Here is a 15,887-nt window from a genome sequence, read left to right on the forward strand (position 1 = left end):
CAAATGTTTCTTTGGAGTACAAGAGGTGGAATAGCTGGGTCATATTGTATCTCATGGAGGTGTTAAGGTAGACCCTAGCAAAATTAAAGCCATTAAGGAATGGAAAGTCCCCACATCCATAAAGCATCTGTGAGGATTTCTCGGGTTGACAGGGTATTATCGCAAGTTTGTTAAGAATTATAGGAAAATAGCAGCACCTCTAACAACATTGCTGAAGAAAGATGCATTTTCTTGGACTCCAGAAGCAACGAAGGCCTTTGAACATCTTAAAGAGACAATGTGCCAAGCATCGGTCTTAGCTACACCAAACTTCACAAAATCCTTTATTGTGGAAGGTGATGCCTCAAGAAATGGAATTGGTGTTGTTTTAATGCAAGAAGGAAGACCCTTTGCTTTTGAAAGTCGTTCAATCAAAGGAAAGTATTTACATAAAGCTATTTATGAGAAGGAAATGTTGGCAATACTACATGCACTTACGAAATGATGACCTTACCTAATGGGAAGACACTTCAAGGTAAAAATGGATCATGATAGTCTTAAATACTTTTTAGAACAAAGATTATCTTTAGAAGAGCAGCAAAAACGGGTCACAAAGATGTTGGGTTATGACTTTGAAATCATCTGCAAAAAAGGGAAGCAAAATGTTGTTGCAGATGCACTCTCAAGAAAGGATGAGGATGTGAAAGCATTGCTTTGTGCCATCTCTATCATCCAACCGGATTAGGTAAACGAAGCAAGGGATGAATGGAAGAATGACGAAGAAGTGTGGGCACTCATTCAAAAATTGCAGCAAGATCCTAATACATCTGATACATTTAGCTGGAAAAATGATTCATTATTGTACAAAGATTAATTATATCTCTGTAAGAATTCCCAACTCAAACAAAATATTCTTCTGGAATTGCACACCTCTCCCTTAGGAGGGAACTCAGGATTTTTAAAAACTTACCACAGGATTAAGAAGGAATTTTTTTGGGATGGCCTTAAATCTGATATTCAAAAGTTTGTGGAAAAATGTTTGGTTTGCCAACAACATAAAGTTGAGACAATTAAGACCTTTATCCATTCCAAGTCAACATTGGGAGGAGGTTTCAATGGGTTTTATCACACGTTAACCCAAGTCCAAAGGAAAGAGTGTCATCGTGGTGGTAATTGATAGACTTACCAAGTATGCACACTTTTGTGCATTATCTCATCCATTTAAAACTAGTACAGTTGCTACTGCATTTATGGAAACAATTTCAAAAGCTACATGGAAACCCAAAGATTATTGTAAGCGACAGAGATCCCATTTTCACTGGAAATTTTTGGACTAAATTGTTTTATTGTTTGGGTACTCAATTAGCTCATAGCTCATCTTATCATCCTTAATTTGATGGGAAAACCGAGATAGTGAACAAATGTTTGGAAGGATATCTTTGTTACTTTGTATCTGATAAACAAACACAATGGGTCAAGTGGTTTCCTCTGGATGAATGGTGGTATAACACTTCCTTCCATATTGCAGCAAAAATGACCCCATTTATGCCAATTTATGGATATCATCCACCGTCCATCACAACATATTTAAGAGAAAATTCAAAGGTTCAAGTAGTGGAATATCACATCGAGCATCAACAATAGGTTCTCCAACTCTTAAAGGATAACCTCACTTTAGCACATAATAGAATGAAACAATAGGTAGATCAACATTGCAGCAGAAGAAACTTTGATGCATGCGACTGGGTATTTCTACGACTACAACCATACAAACAAATGTCCCTCAAGAAAGATAAGAAGGATAATAAATTATCACCAAAGTATTATGGTCCGTACAATGTGTTGGAAAAGATTGGTACTATGCTATACAAATTTGAGCTTCTTGCATCTTCCCGAGTGCACCAAGTTTTCCATGTTTCATGCTTAAAGAAGTTGATAGGTGACAAGCTCCTAGTTCAAACAATATTTCCAGAACTTGACGAGGAAGGAAAAATCATATTGGAACCTAAAGGAGTCACAGAAACAAGAACTCGAGAGCTACGAAATCAATCAATTTTAGAGTATCTCATCAAGTGGAATAACTTACCCACTGAGGATTCCACATGGGAGGATGAGAATTTTATATAGAAGCATCCAAAACTACTCAAGCATTGAGGACAACACTTTTTTGAAGGAGAGGGGCATGTTAGGTCCCTATAATACAAGTGATTCCCCCATTACTATTGTCATTGTAGCCCGTTATTGTTATTGTTGTGCCCTTGTTGTCCCCATGTTCTTATTATTGTTCCCCATAGAAGCCCACTATTATTATTGTTGTGCCCTTATATTATTATTGTTATCTCGACTCTGATTATATTTTGATCCCTTAGACTCCTATATATAGAAAGGAGGTTTTGTCATTTGAATCATCCAAGAATTGTCCATTTGTGTAATGTAAAGGAGGTTTCCCCCTCGAAGAGGCTTATTTTGTCGTTGATATATCTTTTCTTCTATTTTTTGAGTTGGTTGCATAACAGTCTTGGCACAAAAAGTTGATTAAATAATTTCATTAGTAATCTTGTCTCAATGTTATTTATTATTTCTTAAGTTTTCATGAAGTTCTCGGTAGTTGCCTGATTCCTAGCCCCGAAAAAGTAACACAAAATCCAAGGTTGTTGGCTCAGAACTAGCTGAAAAAGTCCACAATCGCATGGATGCCTTATTATGGGAGCAACTAGAGGGTCCTAGTCACATGCATGCCTTGTCATGGGAGCGATTGAGGCTCTAAGGTAGTGAAATATCAAGTTGTCTCAAGGGTTGGTCACCTAGAAAGGTTGGTTGGCTCCTGAAGGTTTTGTAGCATGTGTGGAAGGTAAAAATGGTTTTTTTTGTGGGTTCCACTTTCTTAACTATACATGGGGAGTTGAATCACATCATAGTAACCTCTCGTCATATGTTTACCCCGGTGGGCCGGTTAACTTGGGTAAATGTGTGAGGAGGGTGTTACAGGCCCTATGGCAGGAACCCTCGAGATCCACTCATCCCCAAAAACAATCTTGTCCTCAGAAATAGGTAACATAGGGGAAGCAACCTATGAAATAGTTTGATCCCCATAAGGATCCAAAGGGGGTACCTCAATCCCAAGGGAAACTGGAGCCAAATTCATGCACTAGTAAGAAGGCAAGGTGGAGTTAAACCAAGAGATTAATCAGGGGACAAAACAAGGAAGAATGTCAAACAAATAAGTCTGAGAGACAACAAAACAATGAGAAAAGTAGCTGGGGCTTCAATTAAGACTATACTCTTTCAAAGGATACTCCCATAAAGAATCAAATTAGAAGAAAAGTACAAGAAATGATGTTGGTAAGTCGTCTCATCTCAATGGTAAATAATGAAAATCATCTCTTGGAATTGCAGAGGATGTTATCACAAAACCCACCCCTAATAGGCTGCTGATCAGGTAGACCTTGTGTAACCGTTTCAAACCAACTTTTGGCTGAGGCTTAGCCTCCTCAACCTGAGAGGGCTCTCTCACTAGGTTAAAGATTTTAATAAAGATTAGATGGCTAACTCTATGAAACAAGTGAAGAAATATGAATGGTTGAACATGATCAATAAACATCCATTGGGCTTATGGAGTCAAGAAATGCTTCAGTATGACAATAATATTAACTTTGCATGGAAGTCAGGGCATCTGGAGTTCAACATATCAGTAACACATCAGAAATATGTAGGAAGACACAGTCTACAAATACATGAAAGAAGTTAGAGCATAGCCAATGAGTTCTAAGTAATCATGCATTCATACTATTTTGACTAGGCGATTTATCCTTCCTGTTTGACTCTTTTATATCGTTCGAAAGATCTTTTCGAGCTCTTTCATTTTAGCTAAAGACACTAAGTGTACCAAGGGTACACATAATTTTGTTGGATTCTTTCACCAAAAACCTCATTGAGGGCCTTGAAAATGCTTTGCAAGTTAATTACCTGAAAATGTGACAAAAATTATAAAAAATTATCAGTTTTTATACTAATGTAACTCCTTGAATCTAGAAATAATGTTTTTTCACTCTATTTTGTAATGATTTGCAAGTATATCAGTAAGAATATGTCAAAGGCCTAACTGAACTACACAGTGACTGAAAAGAGGCTCCTCACTATTGTGCATTCATTGAACAAATTTAGGCATTATATTACAAGGTATCAAACATTTGTACATACTGACCATGTTGCAATAAAATATTTAACGAATAAACTTGATGTGAATGCCCATATTATTATATGGTTACTTTTATTACAACAGTTTGATCTAACTATTATTGATAAGCCTAGCAAGGAAAATGTTGTTGCAGACTTTTTGCCCAGATTAAGTTTGCCTACAGGTGAAGAGGGAATTCTTGCTTATCAGTTACCAAATGAGCACTTATTTTCCATTTCAATTCTCTCTCCATGGTTTTCTGACATAGAAAACTATTTGGTATCTACATAGCTCCCATTGAATCTGTCCTCCAAAGAGAAAAGAAAGACTGTGAGGAAGAGCGCCCCCTTCACTTGGATTGGGGGCAACCTCTTCAAACTTGGCCTAGATAAATTCTGAGAAGATGTTGTAGGGAGGAGGAAGTCTTTGACATCCTTCTGACCTGTTATGATGGGTCTTGTGGAGTTCACTTTGAAGCAAAAAGGACAACATTTGAAGTGTTACAAGCTGGGTATTATTGGCCCACTCTTCATCAGGATGTGAAAATATATACCAGTCAGCATGATCAGTGCCAAAGGATGGGAAAGCCCACTCCAAGAGACGAAATGCCTCAGCAACCTCAAGTGACTTTTGAGCCATTTGACAAGTAGGGCATGGACTTCATTGGAACTATTGACCCCCCTTCCAAGCAAAAGTAATATATCATTGTGTGCACTGACTATCTAACTAAGTGGGTTGAAACCAAGGCAATTAAGGCAGCAACAGAGGAGGTGGTTGAGTTCTTAACGGAGAATGTATTTTACAAATTTGGGTACCCTAGCAGCTAGTTTACCTCCAACATGATTGAAGACTTACTCATTCAACACAAGATCAAGCATAGGACCTCCACTCCCTATCACCCAGAAGCTAATGAGCAAGTGGAGGTGACCAATAGAGCGTTGGAGGGAAACTTGACCAAAGTGGTTACCAGCAGCAGGAAAGATTGGGTAGATAGACTAGTTGAGGCCACCTAGGCCTATAATACCACTTGGAAGACCACCACTGGATTCACACCCTATGAGCTGGTCTATGGGAAAAATGCCATGTTGTCCTTTGAGTTTGAGTATAACACATTGAGGATGGTGGCCCAACTAAATCTAGATCTCAGCAGTGCACAACAAGAGAGATTGCTTCAGTTGAATGGTTTAGATGAATTCATAATGCATGCCCTCCTACAGACAGAGGTAACTCAACTTTAGAGGAATATCTGGCATGATAAGAACATCAAGCATAAGAAATTTCAATAAGGTGATTGGGACTTGTTATATGATTCCAGATATAAAGACTTTAAGGGCAAGTTAAGGACAAGATGGTTAGGGCCTTATGTTATAGAGAGATGTCATGATAATGGTTCAGTGCAGATCATAACCATAGATGCAGAGGCCATTCCTTTACTTGTTAATGGGAACAGACTGAAATGTTACAAGTGGCAATTGTCAAAGCAAGAGTTCATTGATGGTATCAATAAAACAGTGATGGTGGTGAAGCAAATTTCAGCTCCTGCCTCATCAAATCACTAAGAGAAACAAAATAACAAAAAAAAAGGGACTCAGGTGAAAACCTCCATGAAGCGCCTAAGTCCCAATATTAGGCTGAAAACCTCTTAGGGCGGCCCAATGGTGTCAAAAAGAAAAAAAAAAGAAAAGAAAAAAGGAAATAAAAAGATCCCTCGGTGAAAACCTCTCTTGAGGTGCCTAGAGAAAACAACTAGAATGAAAACCTCTTAGAGGAAGACTAGTTGTCTTCAAAAAAAAATATATAAAAAAAAAGGAAAAACAGGAATAAAAGTAAACAAAAAAAAATCATGAAAAATTTATGTTTGTAGGCCAGTAGGAGGACGATCAAAGAAGAAAGGAGAGTAAAAAAGGGACCTATTCCAATCACATTTTTATTTTTCCACCCATCATCATTCATCACTCGACCATTTCTTTCATTTTTTTCATTACTTTACTTTAGTTTAGAAGGGGATTGTGTTTTCTATAGGATCCCCTGTAAACCAACAGGATCCCCTATAAAACTACAGGATCCCCTGAAAACCTACATGATGATCCTGTAGGAATTACTGTGGCTCAGGAGTCCTGTAGGAAGTGACCCTAGGGCGATAAAATGACCTGCCATGTCAAAAAATAACATCCCTACATCATAACTTCATTACCATACCTCTCTCCACCTTGATCACCGATGCATTCATCATAAAAAAATCAGTTTTCAAAAATATTCACAATCCTCAAGAGAAAACACAGAGAAAAAATGAAACAGATGGCAAAAGGAAACGACACCTGAGTATATTCCTCATTATTTACACTCCTAGACCTCCTCTCTATCCATGTCATCATCTTCAAAATCATAGCAGAGGAAATGTTTAAAAATTTTGAGGGAGAAGCAGCTACAGGACATTCCGTAGGAAAATTTCCTGTAGCAGCCTATCCCATAAAATAAAAATCATGAGTAGCAGCAAGGTTCCAGCATGAAGATCCAAGGGAAGAAGAAGCTCCAGAGCAGCAGCAACACCATCATCGTCAACACTAGGTACCTGCACATCAAATAAATCATCAGAGAGAAATAAAAAAAGGAAGGAAAAGTAACATGCAACCAACACACAACAAGCACCTCATGTCTTCAACAAACTGCAACAAGGTATTAGCACCACAGGTAATTATCTCGCTTCACTCTCTCATTTTCATTATGTAGTCAAAAAATGTAAAGGTTGTGAGCAAGTTGGTTTATAAGCGAAAGGTGGCCAATTAACTTGGCCACCTTTGTTCAGTCGACGAAGACAAAACAGTTGGTCCTCCCACACATGACAGTAATCAAGCTATACGAATTGGATCCACAAAGAATGTCAAAGAGAACCATGACTGTATCAGGTTGGGACAAACTTCTAAAAATTCCAAAACAGCGATCAAAAACACCCTGAACCAGTGGCAATGGCAGCCAGCATGGAACGACAAGGACCCCAATCAAAGCGCGCTGACCGAGGCCCATGGAGACTGCGCGATAGGCCGAATTAGCCCCTGGGAGCCCCGGATCGGGAAACAGAGGTGGATTTTGATGCTAGGTGGATTTAATCGTACATCGCTGGGCGAAAAGGGCCGAAATGGAGAAGCCCCGAGCACTCAAATGCGTGGGGAGTCAGAGAACCGCAAGCGAAAAAGCGAAAAAAACGCTAAAGGACAAGGCATGACCCACACTCCGAAAAACCGGTGGTATTGATTGAGGCGGCCTCAAACGGTAAGTGGTTTTGGAGAAATTGGAGAGATCCCACTCAATCATCGACGCGTGGCAAGCGAAGGAGAGAGAAAACTGCCATTGATAATCACCCTATGAGTTATCTTAGTTAAGAATTGATCAAATGAAGGTATTACAGACTCATATGTTGGTGTGTGTCTATGTTATTTAAGCAACAGATCGATAAGATTGCCAATACACAGACAATTGAATGGAAAGACAACAAAGAAATACAGTAAGCAAATACAAGAACACAAGAAATTAATAAGGAGTTCACCCTATTCTCCAGGGCTACATCTCCTGTCCAGTTTCAATGGTGGCCTTATTTTATTGTGTTTTAAGCAGAGAATTACAATGCAGGGGCTCAATATGAGTCACCTGAAACAGATTTGATTGGCAGGGTGGTTCTCAGATTCCCCAAGCCACTAGAGTGCACAGACTCGTTTGCCTACCAGTTCTGTGACCTTCTGGTCTACAATGGAAAGAGCCCAATGTGATGCTCAGTCCGGACAGATCCTCTCTAGGATGGCTTGAATCCCTCAAGCTCTCTGGTGCTCAATGCTGCCTATGGTCAGCTCGACCCTCTGCTTCACTGTCTTTTTTCTCTGTGCTCCGTCCTCCTCTCAGGATTCTGGTTCCTCTGTCTACCCCTTAACTATGTATTCACAAGGCATAATTGGCTGGGATATTTTGAGAAATTAAGGGGGTATGATGATGGAGTGGCACGAGATTTTGCTCTCTCTCTCATTCCACTGACCAGATCCCATGCCATTGTTGTGGTGAGAGGCCTCTCCATAGAGCTCACCCCTGAACTCATAAGCATGATTACCACACTTCCCCTAGGAGTGCCTTGGAGAAATGAAGACAAGGTAGATAACCATATTTCCAAGAACAAGTTCTTTCTAGAGGGAGAAGAGCTCATTGACGACAAGAATGGAGTAAGGAGAACAAGCCTACCATACCCCTAGAATTAGGTAATCTAACGCCTTATTAAATACATATCATGTGAAGGTAGGTATAGTGTGCTTCATGGATATCACTTTAGGCTTCTTGAAGAATTGAGGTTTGGAGCAGAAACACATCCTCACCACGGGCTCAACATACCATACTTCCTTCTGCAATCACTGATAGATACAAGCATAAAGGTGCAAGAGGGAAACCACCAACAGTTAGCCAAACATGAGCTAATTAGAATCATCATAGAAGATGCCCTACACAACCTAAAAATTCCTATCCAATGGGAAATTTTCAGAGACATGTAGACAGAGGAGGATATTAAATCCCTCACATATGACATTAGTCCTATTGTCAATGAAAAAGATGAGGAAGAAACTGAAACAGATGGAGAAGAAGCAGAGAGGGATGAAGATGAGATAGATGAGGAGGAAGAAGAGGAGAAAGTGAAGGAAGGTGATGAAGAACTAGAGGAATATGTCAAGGAGGAAACTGATAAACAAGATGAGTATCTAGAAGGAGAAGAAGAGGGGAAAAACATAGAGGAAAAGGGAAATGGAAAAGAGGAGGTAGAAGACAAGAAGGAGTCACCTAGGGTGTCTCCAGAACCCACTAAGAGAGAAGCAGCAACTGCCCTCACTGCCCTTAGCACCCCTATCAAACAAAAAGGAAAAAGACAGAGGCAAACCCCCTTATACTTCAGAACAAGGAAAAGTACAAGGATAAGGTAGGGAAAACCCCAAACTACAACAAAGGTTCCCATTGTTATTGAGGACTCACCTAAACAACAGGAGAAGATTGATCCTCCTATAAAAACTCAAGAAGGATCGTCAGCCCAAACATCGCCTAGGTCTCCTATCACCTATGTGAGAAGGCCTGTAACGAGGTCTACCTCATCCAAAGGAAAAGGCATCCTACAGGATACACAACAGGACCTACAGGAAATAGGGGTAGTCCTATAGGAAACTCTGCTAAACCTACATGAAACTCAAAAATAGAATGAAGAAAGAAGTAAGCACCCAGAAACAAAGAGAGAGGACCCAAAGCTAGAGGAGCCTAGTCCACAACCTAACCTTGACTCCTACTACAGATTTATTGAGGGGGGCAGGGTCATTCCACAAAAATTCACCATTCCATTATTCTTTGAGCTTGAGAAAGAGAGCCAAAACTCATAGATGGATGCAGATTGCCAAGTCAACGGGAGTGGAGGACATTGGTCACATGGAAGAAAATCTTAAAGAGATGGGCAGATAGATAAATAGCTTGAGGGACAGAGAGGCCATCATGAAAAATCAGTTAGAGGCAGAAAATACATGGTTGAAAGGACAACTGCAAGAAAGAGAAAATCAATTGGCATCCATGGCCAGTGTCCCTTTGGAAGCAATCCAGTGCACGATGCCAGCTAAGTCCTATGCACTATAACTTAAGGAATAGTGGCTGCAATTCCAAATCAAGATCCTAGCACAAAGAAACACTATGCCATTACAGGCTTATAGACAATTCATTAATCTTTGTGATCATAGCACATTGGAAGGTAGGGCCAAGATGTCTGAGTTTTATTTGCATAACAGGGCCTTAACAGACATGAATGTACAGGACCCTAATGCAAAGCTAGGGGATTTATAATTGATGGCTTTGGCATCATGGATGAACCATGAGGAAGTAAGGGCTACAGAAATGAAGAAGCTATTGGCAAGAGAACAAATAGAGCCTCCTATGATCAGAGCTAAGCAGTCAATGGCACTCATCAGTACACATAATTTAATTGCCAATGATCCTCAACATGCACCCAAGTATCTTTCTTCCCAAGAGTAAGCAATTACACATTTTGAAGACATGTTCAAATTATTAGGGGATGACAACATGCAAGCTTGCCTAAGGAGATGGAATACATTGCCATACAGTTTGAAGATTAGAGAGTACCACTCTCCTCAAAGGATGAGAGAAGCACTGAACATGACACCCATGTACAAAAAATCCATCCAAAGGCTCAAAATCAATTAGATTGGCTTGAAACTCAGTCCCCCACTGCTCTTGGGGATATCAGAAGGAAGGAAGTGTTGATTCCTCGAAAATTGTTGCAAAAACATTGGGGGATAACCACCAGGTCCAGAGCTTAAAGCAGCTCCTTTTCCTTTTGGAGTAGTGGCTCCAACTGGTTTAACTAGGTCCAGTTACCTTCTCTCAATCTCTGATGACTTAAAATATGACTTTCATTCATCAATGGAGAAGAGATATCAGATCAACGCTCTTGCTGATTAGGCAAGAAAGTGATCCTCAAGCTGATTTGGGGCTTAGCTAAGCCACGACTAAGTTATGACTTACAATTAGCCTAACTATTATAACCTAACTAACTTTATTGTATTAAGTTAATATTAATTGTTAATCCTAAATACACTATGATAATTAGCCTAACTATTATAACCTAACTGACTTTATAGTATTAAGTTAATATTAATTGTTAATCCTAAATACACTATGATAATGTTACACTATTGTTAAAGTCTTTATGTTAGTTGTGGCTTAGCTGAGCCCCAAATTAGCTTAAGGATCACTTTCTTGCCTAATCAGCAAGAGAGCTGATCTGATGTCTCTTCTCCATTGATGAATGAAAGTCATATTTTAAGTCATCAGAGATTGAGAGAAGGTAACTGGACCTAGTTAAACCAGTCGGAGCCACTACTCCAAATGGAAAAGGAGCTGCTTTAAGCTCCAGACCGAGTGGTTATCCCCCAATGTTGTTTCAACGATTTTTGAGGCATCAACATTTTTGGCACTAGAAGGAGGGCCTAAGCTAGTTAATCTGCATGAAATCTTGTTTTAACATTTTAAACTAGCCATGGCTCCTATTTGCATTCCTACATTGGGTCATGCTTTTAATTCACACAAGCCTACCAGAGGTATATCCAGGAGACAACTTGAATCAATATATAAACTGCAATATGATGGTGAGAACTTCATTTTTGCTTTAGATCATGTTGATCAATTTATACATCAATGAAAATGTTTTAACATCACTAAAGACAAAGAAATTTGCAGGTTATTCAGTCTCACACTTCAAGGAAGGATTCGAGAATGGTACAAGATCCTACCAGCTAAGTGCATTCATTCTTGGAATCTCTTTATGCAGGTATTCTTTTTTGCTCATCACAATTACAATTATGACAAGATGTGCTTAGAATTTGATGAATTTACAATCTTGATAATGAAACTGTTAGTGAACTTTCTGATAGATTGATGTTATTATGCTACAGATTTCATTATGACGATTTACTTCCTAAGAAAATTTTGATTGAGAAATTTACTTCTGTTGTTCAAAAACATAATATAAAAACTTATATGGAACACAAAGAGGAATCTCCAACAATTAATCTTGTTTCTATTATTGATCCTATTGAATCCTTAATTGAAAATCCTAATCTATCTCAACCATCAACATCAGGAGAGAATCTTACATCTGAAGATATTTTTATGGTACCTCCTAATCTTTATGATAATGAGCCAAATTCAATAGAATCAAATTCTATACAACAACAAGATTTAATGAACAATCATAACAATAATTCTTATTTTCAAAATGGGCTAAAATCTATTGTGACAACAAATGACACATCATTAATCCAAGGAAACAAAAATGATCATCTAGAAGAAAATTCACCTAACTTACATTTTGATTATCACTATTTGCAACCTAATCATTGTATGTGTCAACCTGTTGGAATATTTGCTAGTTCAAAACTTAAGAATGAATTACATCATAAAATGCAAGGGGTATTTTTAAATGATCAATTACTTATCAATATGAATCTGGAAACCTTTATCCATCCTTGCTACAATATTCAAGATACTTACAAATCATTTGAAAAGTATGTGATTTTTAATAATCACGATATTTATGAGCTTAGATCATTTGATTCATCTTTTAAGCTCAAAATTGCCCCTTCCATTATGATCTAGATCATCAAACTCTATTACAATTTTTCAATATTAATCATGAGTTGGTTAGTTGCCTTAATTCTAATATAATAGATTCCTCTAAGGATTTTCCTTCATTTTCTCTTCATGATGACGATCAACGTCTCATAAGGGAAAATGAAAATTTCTGTAAAATCTTAGAAACAATTGATGTTAATACTTCCCATATTGCACAATTTTCAAAAACAGAACCTTGGTGGATCCTTAAAGGTAATATCTCTAACCCTTTAGATTGTACATATTTCGATAAATTTTATTTTCAGTTAGAAAATCATTTTAGCATAAAATTTTCTAATTATAAATTTCTTCTATTTTAATTCTTAGGAATTGATATGTATAAAGCTTTTAGGATTTTTGTATATAATTTAAAAATAAAAATTTATATTTTTCTAACACATGTAATGTATATTTTTGCAGGTAATAATATTAGTGCTTGGTTGAGAGGATATGAAGGAAGTCGAACTGGAGAATGAGAGCGCACGGAGCTTCTACCCACTAGAGTTTCTGTAACCTCTGCTACGGCAGAGCCATTCTGACCTTTGCAGCTTGACAGTGTTAACAGATTTACGGCTACAAGCTTTTGGCAGGAAAGTTTCAGGCTCAATGATTCCCCCTCAGGGGAAGGGCGTTGTGCCTCCCCCAAAGGATGACATCAATCTGCACAGGAAAGAGGAAAGAGACAAAACAGAAGTGCGGATGGATGATAGCACGGATCCAAGCTTACAACAGGAAAAGGAATAGGGTAAACAAGATTAGTCCAAAGTTAGTCCAAAGTTAGTTCGAGCACATGCAAGCCAGTGGCTTCTGAGCGCCCGGAAGTGGAATTTCCAAGCCATCAAATCAATGCCAGAATACAGTTTATGAAAGATCATGTGCTAACAGGCAAGTTTATAGGCCTTTGGCCAACTGAGAAGGCGTTGCAGGGCTGGATAGCTTCGAAATGGCATCCAAAAGGTCACATTACATTGCAACTAGGACCCAAAGGGTTCTTTACAGCCATTTTCAATTGCCTAAAGGATCGGAACAGGGTTCTGGATGGAGGACCATACTTCTTCAACGTGGCAGGTCTGTATCTCAGAAGCTGGGTAGAGCGTTTCAACCATGACAAGGAGGATCTCAGCTGGGCTCTAGTCTGGATAAGACTCTATTCGCTTCCTATGGAATATTGGGAAGAAGACTCACTATAAGAAATTGGCAACATGCTGGGCGAGTTCATCAAAGTGGCCAAAGAAACAAAAATTAGCAGATACACCTCCTACGCACGGATCTACGTCTACATGCACCTCAATCAGGCACTTCCGGATGCGGTAATCTTATTCCATGATGATATTGAATGGGTTCAGCTGATCGATTATGAACATGTGCGTTTCGTTGTAGAAGATGTCATGATCTGGGCCATTTATTTAGAGATTGTACTTTAAATCAAAAACCCTCTTCCCAAGCGGCCTCGGATAAGCCTGAGTCTGATGGATTCACCAAAGTGGCCAGCCGCAAAAGAAACCACAAGAAGTCGGCAACCAACCCCAAGATGCCTCCAGCCAGTTCTTCCAAGCCTTCCACCAACAACAGTTTTGAAGTTTTAGCCCAAGATAATGCTCCAGTCTCCGATATCCCCTCTCATCCTGAGAAGGAGAAAAAGAAAGATAAGCAGGCAGTACACTTAGATCTCACCTCGCCTCCAAAAGATCCATTTCCCAAAAGCACCTTCTCCCTACCCAGCTCAAGACCCCTGCATGGGTCTCCCAAGGAATGGAAGTGGATAATCTAACATTAGATTCTAGAACAGTAGTAGAAACATCTGAAGAGTTACACGAATCCCAACACATGGAGGAAGAGCTAGAGAGCATAGACATTGGAGAACTTGATATTATAGGTCTAGAGCAGGCCTGTAAAACAAGGAACTTTGACAAAATCCCAGATCGACAAGTAGACAACCTGGTGGAAGTCCTATCTCGGGCTCAAAGGCATCACTCTCTGGGAGTTCAGATTGGAAGTCCCTGGGATGGAAAGTTTATTACAAAAGACAACAAAAAACGTGGGAGGAAAACATATCTCCAACGAACTATCAGAATAGGGAAAATGTTAGTGGAGTCAAGAAGATACTCCAAACTAAAAAAGTATTTCAATGACACCCCCAATACTTCTCAATGAAGTTGATATCTTGGACCATTAGAGGGCTCAACAGCCCAAGGAAAGGCAGACTACTCAAGAACATGCTCATCCAAGAAAAGCCTCAACTCCTATTCTTGCAAGAAACCAAATGCAACTCAATTGCTCTAGAAAAAATTGCAGCAAAACCCTGGCCAGGAGGTATGGTAACTGCTATGGATGCTTATGGGGCGTCTCGCGGCCTCGCAATTCTTTGGGATGCATGCACTATTACTCTTGACAACATACATGCAAATGAAAATTTCATCCAAGCTAGCTTTCACATCAATGGAACCAACATATATGGACATATAACTAATGTGTATTTTCCCCAGGAAACTGCGCAGAAAATAGAAATCCTGGACACCCTTTTAGAGATAAAAAAAATTAGGATGTACCCTCTATGGATTTCTGGGGGCGACTTCAACATGATTTCCAGGCTGGAAGAAAAAAGGGGAGGCAAGAACAGAGGAAACAGAGAAGGGAGACACCTAAAAGACTTTACTCAGAACAATTGGCTTATTGGCATTCCTGCCAACAATGGTCTTTTTACCTGGAATAACAACAGAGAAGGGCCGCATCATATTGCTTCTCATCTGGACAGATTCCTTCTATCAGACAACACAATTCATATGGGAGGAGAATTTGCTGCTTCCATCTTGTCGTTCTCTAGATCCGATCATTGGCCAATTTCCCTCCAATGGAATCACCTTGGTCATAATGTCAGAAGACCTTTTCGCTTTGAGGCCTTCTGGTTGTCTCATCTGGACTTCAATAGCCTAATCAACTCATAATGGAACAACTTCTCTCCACCTAGCGGCTCCAATATGTTTCAATTTCAGCAGAAGCTCAAGCATCTCAAAGGCAAAATCAAACACTGGAACTACACTTCTTTTGGTAATATCTTCCAGGCTCAGCACGCTCTCAATCAAGACATGAAAATTTTGCAGCAGAGGATTATAACTGAAGGATGATCGGAGGACCTGTCAAAGCAGGAAAAAATTCTTGAAGCGCAGATCTTAGAAAGGGCAAAACAGGAAGAAACCTTATGGAGGCAGAAATCACGAATAAAATGGCTTAAGGACGGAGAAAAAAATACAAAATTCTTTCATAGAACTACCGTTCAGTGCAGAATGAATAATAACATATCCCACATACAAAATGGGCAAGGGACAAAGGTGGAAACCCATGAAGAAATTGAGAGTGAATTCATTAATTATTTCAAGCGCGCACATCAAGAGCCAAACACTGATAGATTGCCAGCTATTGAAAAAATTATGTGGAACATTCCCAAATTAATCTTAGAGGAGCATAATCAACTCCTTCTCAGACCTGTAGACCTACAGGAGGTTGAAGAGGCAGTCCATCAACTGAAAGCAGGGAAAGC

Source organism: Pinus tabuliformis, chromosome 9, assembly GCF_031772625.1.
Source record: "Pinus tabuliformis cultivar Carrire ecotype Pingquan chromosome 9, CPIR1, whole genome shotgun sequence".
NCBI lineage: Eukaryota > Viridiplantae > Streptophyta > Pinopsida > Pinales > Pinaceae > Pinus > Pinus tabuliformis.